General features: G+C 33.3%; 1 long non-coding RNA gene across 1 annotated transcript; it reads left to right on the forward strand.

The window, feature by feature from the left end:
• Positions 1–602: 602 nt before the first annotated feature.
• LOC126674648 (uncharacterized) lies at positions 603–3,072 on the forward strand. The gene is made up of 3 exons (XR_007639585.2): positions 603–744; positions 1,986–2,073; positions 2,790–3,072. It is a non-coding gene; the product is annotated as an uncharacterized LOC126674648 (long non-coding RNA).
• Positions 3,073–7,147: the final 4,075 nt, after the last annotated feature.

Raw genomic sequence — 7,147 nt, forward strand, 5'->3', positions numbered from 1 at the left:
TTGTAAAAGGAAATGGGTGAAGAATAGTTAGACTACGACGATGAATACTAAAAGCATCTTTAAAGACCGTGAGACGATCAATGTGGAAAGGAAGATAAAGAAAAGAAGAGCATAGTTGAGATAATATAAGAAGATGAATAAGAAGTTAAAGACCAGTATAACCCGAGGGTTATTATGTAATACCCCGTAGAATTTTTAGCGTTTATTTTTGTGTGTGTCCGATTTTAATTGATTAGGACCTCGAAAATAGTGAATAAATTCACGTGATGAATTTATAAGGGTGAAAATGTGATTTGCTATGTGTTTGCCTTAAATGTGATTTTTGGCAATTTTACGTGTTAAAAGTGAATTTTGCGATTTTTCACTAAAAACCGTAAAAATAATTATTTTAAATATTTTTAAAGGCCCAAAAATATTTTAACTCAGCCCATATGATATGATTTAATGTTTTTGAGTATTTGAGAAAGTTGAGATTATTTTGCCCCTAGAGTTCGAATTATTTACAAGAATGCCATAATGGCAAACTTGTAAATAATTGAACAACCTAATTAATATCTAGATATTTCCATATGAAGTCTTGATGCCCAAGTCTCTATTTCATCTTCTTCATTTGGTGTGGGTGCCGAATACACCTTTGATCAAAACACAAAACTTTCAACTTTGATTTTCTCCCAAAATTTTCTTAACAAAAATTGTCGGAAATATTGCGTAGATCGTGTATCTATATTTGCATGTTCGTTTGAGGTATAATTTCAAGCTCAGATCTTGATTTTTATTTTCTGAAGTTGATGAACTCTAGAAACATGCTTAGGATGGTTTAAATTTGATGTTTGATGGATAATTAGTTGGTTTTAATTACTAGTTTAATGGGTTTCGGTTTAAAAATAATTTTTCCGTAAAAATTAAATTATTTATTTAAATTTCTGGGCTGATCTACATGTTGAGATTTATATATGCTTTAAAGTGTGATTTTTGTGGATTAAAAATGTTAATTTATTCGGGTGTTAATTTAATTAGTTGGGTTTTGGTTTTTAATTGTTTTAAAGCTTAAAAATAGCTTAAAAAGGGTAAATAAATTGATTTTTAATTTCTGGAAATAAATTGGTTCATGTATGAGTTATGTTTGTGGTTGATGTTAATTAAATGGTTGATGGTTAATTTTTAGCGGTTTAATAATCGGGTTTAATTTTTAATAACTCTATTCGGCCAAAATTGTTCTAAAAAGGGTATTTATGTCATTTTTAGTTTCTGGGCAGAAAATATTTATGAAAAATTTATGAAATATGTTTGATAATTATTTGTGGAGTTTAAATGATTTTTGTGTAGTGTTTTGACGGATTAATAATTGGTTTTGATTATTAATTGATATTTCGGTTTTAATGGTTAAAATAATGAAAAATATTATTTTAAAATTTTGGGCTGCTGTTTTTACAAGATAAAAATTAAAAATGTATTTGAAAATGATTTTGGTGAATTTCGGTGTTAAAATGGCTTAAAATGAATTTTTAAGCGTTTTTAGTGTTTTTGAGTTTTCCGGCCAAAACCACCGGAATACGGTGACCGGAGTTTGAGTGAAGGGGATAGAGCATGTTGGCTCAGTCCTAAACTCAGTTGGCAGCAGTTAGTGCCGAAATATTTTTGGCATAAAATAAGGGGGGGCCGAGCCCCGGGTCAAAAATATTTTACGGAAAAATATTTTGGATATTTTTGAATTGTGATATGTTTGTTGATATTTTCTAAAAGTGTATTTTTAGAAAATTATGTGAATTGAATGTGTGTTAGAATTATATGGAATTATAATTCCATGTTTATTTATTGAAAATAAATAAACTACATGGTGTATCGTATAGAAATACGATGACGCGGGAAGAGATAGTCGGAATCAAATTTGGTTTGTGATTATGTGGTTATATGGTTGAGTCGGTGTAGAGTATATCCTACAATTTAGAGTTATTACATTTATTAATGTTTAATCTCTAAATTAGATCCAGCGAGTTTTGTCGCGGAAACCGGCGAGCAAAGGTTTTGATTAATCAACGGGTGGTATTTTTATAATTGGAATAAGCGAGTACTGTGAGTGTGTTTACAACTTATACTGCTAAATATTAGTATTAAAAATATTGCGAACTGCTTTACATGATTTGCAAATGCTTTATTTTATTTTGAATTTAAATCGCATGAACTATTCATAGTGTTGAAACCGATTTAGATTCATTGAAACGTGCTTACTATTGGGCGGCAATAGTGCTGTGTGATCACCGGTATTGTATTTAGAATGGGTTGCATGTGAATGTGCTGTGTGAATCCTCGCGACGGCCTGGAAAGTCAGGCGACGGCCTAGACTCTGTGTGAACAGATCTTCAGAGGCAACTGAATATAGACGACCAAAGGCAGTAAAGAGAAACTGCCGAGATCTGAGAGGTTGAACCTTTTATTAAAAAAGTGAAATTGGCGACAGTATTTATGTACTGCCGAAATCCGTTGTATTGTAAGTCTGGAACTTTCATATACGTAAAATAAGAATAATCGGATTTGACTGGCTAAAGGTACAAAAAGAGAAAATAAATACGGCCAAAGAAAAATAAAAGGTTAACCCGAATATGATGAAATGATGTGGAATATTTATGTTTCCTGTGTTGAAAGCATATAGGAACATGAATCATGGTTTAGGGTTTCATATGAATCGGTAATCTGGAATGCATTGCTTTCATATTAATGTTTATTAGTACATGTTGTACGCATTCACCAGTTTTTATAACTGACCCCGTTGAATTTAATATTTTTTACAGGCGAGTAGTTTGACGTGTGGATTTCCAATTTCTTGTTCCTGAAATCCCTGACTTGAATAAAGTGCGAATGACTTCCCTTTATGTGTCTAGAGTTGCAGTAGCTAGAATAATGAACGGTGATACCTTAGTAGTCGTTGGACTTATTTATGCTTTATATTTTATAACGCTTAAACTCTGATAATGTGTAATATGTGAATGCTGTGCGAAAGTCCGAGCGACTGCACGAGTATAAAATGCGGCGAGCGCATCTGCATAATGAAATGCAGTTAAATCCATAATGAAATGGTCTGCATAATGAAATGCGGTTAAGTCCATAGAGAAATGGCCTGCATAGTGAAAGGCAGTAATTACCATAGTAAGATGGTATGCACCTGAGGTGCATGATAAACCATAGAGAAATGGTTTTCAAACTAAAATGCAATAATTAAAGAGAAAATTATGTGCATGTTTTAAATGGTAATTTTTATGAGAACGTTTTAAACTCCGATTTTAAAATGTTCGAAAATGATTTGAATTCCGCAAAATTTTTTAAGTGATTTTAATGTATTTTTAAGGCTTGCTACGGGTTTTGGAGCAACCACTCCCATTCCCTAGCGCCGGTCTCGATGCCGAGAATCGGGTCGTGACATATTATTAAAGTCAAGTATTGAAGTCACGAAAGATGAATCACGGCGAGGCGAATCATGAGAAGTTTAATGAAAGACAAGGTAATATCGGAAGGAAATTGGCGTAAAAGGGTTGTAAAGTGCCAAATGTAGCAATAAAGATTCGAATATCGTAATGATAATAAGGATCAGTACGTCATAAAAATTGTAAAGAATGTTTACGTTCGTGATAAGTATAAGCAAAGAACTTCGCAAGAGTGCGGAGATAAATTTGGATAGGTAAGAGAATGGATTGACGAATTAGAAGATTAATGAAAGATATATACGATAGATGAAGATGGTAACAGGGATAACATTGTCAAAGGCAATACATGACGACAAAAGTTCAAGGGATCAAGAATCCTCGTTGGAAATGAGTAAATAAAGTGCATCGAATGAACCAGGAGACATATAGAGTGTGAATAAGAAGATTAAGCATGGAGCAAGTAAGGACGTCACTAGAGGATATTCTGGTGTATGTATATAACTGGATGAGGATTAAGAGCCTCATTTAAGGATTATAAGCATAATAAGCTTACCAGAACATTGATCACATGTTGTCTTATTAAGATAAGAATTTAACGACCAATATAGCGACCATATCTGGTTGTAAACTAGATTGATGAAATAGATCAATGTGAAGTAAGAAGAGACAAGGAGTTTCATGAATAGTAAATCACACTTAAGAAAAGGAAGTACATCAATGGATATATAAACGAATAAAGAGGTATACGAGATATGAAGACGCAAGAAGAAGGTCAAGTAAGCCCTACAAGAAAAGTAAAGACCTCATAAGGATACATCATGAGGATTCACCTCATGGATAACCATGATAAACGATGATAGCGAAAGAATCTTCATGCAAGAAGTGAAGTAACGAGACAAAAGAGGATAGCGGATACTGGAATAAGTTCCTAGCACTACGACGAATAATAATCAGACGATGGCAACAGTGATACGAAAGAGACTACGCAAGTAGTTAAGCATAAGCTAATTGAGTGTCCACATCACTCAACAAGGAATGATGATAGGATTAAACAGATTGGACAAAGGAAAAGAATCAAGAACGGAGAGTCGTAAGTACATTTGAATATGACTAATATCATTATAAAAGAAAATGTTGGAGATTAAACCAAGTCGTAACAACAACCAAACAAAGAAAATTAAGAGGTACGAGTGAATGAATTGTCTACCTCATCCGAAGACGAATGAGGAAGTCGAGTAGTGAGGATTATCGTCTCTAGTGATAAAATATCACTAGAACGAACTATCATTGGATTTGAGTATTAAACTAAGAGTTTAACTACAAGAACAAGAGTTCATAGTATTGAATATCAGAAAAGGAACATATAAAAGGGTCATGTATACAAGATCAAGGAGAAGAGATCAAAGTTAAGGAATCATAATACATAAAAATACAGCTGAAGTCACTATAGAAAAAGATAATGATATAAAGGTAGTCAATGAAAGTTGACGTTATTGTACAAGAAGTACAAAACTGGAATAATAATTTCACGCGCAGACAAGCATCGTGAAATGAATACGGTGTACTTATTAAGAATCAAATTGAAGATATCGAAGGATTAAAACAAGTTAGAAGAGTTTATGAAAATTCGAGGACGAATTTTTATATGGGAGGAAGAATGTAATACCCCGAATATTTAAAATAAATTATATTGTGCCACGAGTCAGAATTTTTGATAAAAATGGATTCAATATAATAGGGTAGGAAATTTGGAATAATTTCCATTAAACAAAATTGTCGGGGTTAAGAAATAATCGAGAGGAATTAATATAAAAAAAATATGTCTCAAGCTGATAATTACCTCGCCAAAGTCCTCGTGATATTTTGTAGTATATATGGTAGACGTTTTGAGCCAATCGGAGACTGTTTTAAATTTTGACGCGGAAGCGTTTTGGACTAAATTGCAATTTTTGAAAAGTTTAAGGACCAAAGTGTAAGTTAGCCAATTAAGTCTCCATAATTGAAATGATGAACGTTTGACGGGAAAATATAAATTCTTGGATCATATTATTTATTAGCATAAATAATACGTATATGAGTTGATTAAAGTGCTAATTAGTTAAGCAATGGACTAAATTGAACAAGAGAAAAGTTTAAAGGATAATTGGTAACAAATAAAGAAGACAAGGATTCAAATGGTACATTGACCATCTTTTATAAGAAATAGAATATGAAAGAAAGGATCAGAAGGATCCAAAAATCATCTCTCATCTTCTTCGTTTAACATCGTCAAGCTAAGGTTTCTCCGTTCGGCATCCGTTTCGGACGATTTTCGCGTCGATCTCTTTGTAATTGGGAGCTCTATCATCTTTGAGTATTAAATCAAGGTAAGATAAAGTTATAGAGGTTCGAAATTTCGATTTTTTTGGGTATTTTAGTGAGAATGGTGGGTTAATATTGAATTTGACGTTCTTGAGGTCGTTTTTAGCGTTTTAGCAAAAACAGGGATACGGGTTTTGTGGAAAAGGATGTTTTTAGGTAATATAACGTAACGATGGTTAGGTAATAAAAACGCTTTGCGTAATATAACGTAACGATGGTTAGGTAATAAAAACGACGCGTTAAAGATACTTGAGACAGGTCATACAAATTTATCCTCACTTTTCACGAACACTTTGCGTAATATAAGCTAACCATGCTTAGAAAATCAAAACGACGCGTTAAAGATACTTGTGACTTGACATAGTAATCTAGTGTCACTTTTCACGCACACTTTGTGTAATACAACTTAACCACAGTTAGGTTATCGCAACGACGTGTTACAGAGGCCTGAGATGGGGCATACTAGTCTATCCTATGTGTAATATAACGTAAGCATGCTTAGGAAATTGAAACAACGCATTAAAGATACTTGAGACTTGACAAACTAATATAACCTAACCATATTTTGCGTAATATAAGCTATCATGCTTAGGTAATTCGAACGACGCGTTAAAGAGACTTGAGATGGAGCATATTAATCTAGCATTACTTTTAACGCACACATTGTATAATATAACCTAACCATGCTTAGGTAAACGAAACAACGCGTTAAAGCGACTTGAGACAGGGCATACTAATCTAGCCTCATTTTACGCGCACACTTTGTGTAATATAGCCTAACCATGCATAGGTAATCAGAACGACGGGTTAAAGACACTTGAGACAAGTCATACTAATCTAACTTCACTTTTCATACATACTTTCCGTAATATAACGTAAGTATGCTTATGAAATCAAAATGACGTGTTTTAAAGATACTTGTGTTACGACATAATCACATGGGCCGAGACCGGCGCTAGGGAATGGGAGTGGTAGCTCTGAAACCCGTAGCAAGCCTAAAAACGTAAATTAATTTTTCGAAAATAACATTTGTCATGCATGGCATACACCGACACATGTCGTGCTAAGAACATGCCAGGCCATACATTTTCTTCTGGCAAAAACAAACGGTAATATCGCAGCAAGTATCATATATACATAGGTTTAAAAACACCAGAGTAATATTTACAGAAACCGTTCGATACAAACCAAAACACAAACATCTATCTACTGCAGCTCTATAAGTAAAGTATTGTATCATTACATACATTCAAAAATATTAGACTTCTGGATCAAGGATAGAAGTTTGTTGCTTCAAAAGTTCTTTTTCACCTGAGAGGGAAAACTGTGAGGGGTCAGTATACTGGAATATACTGAGTGAGATCATA

Source organism: Mercurialis annua, linkage group LG3, assembly GCF_937616625.2.
Source record: "Mercurialis annua linkage group LG3, ddMerAnnu1.2, whole genome shotgun sequence".
NCBI classification, from domain to species: Eukaryota; Viridiplantae; Streptophyta; class Magnoliopsida; order Malpighiales; family Euphorbiaceae; genus Mercurialis; species Mercurialis annua.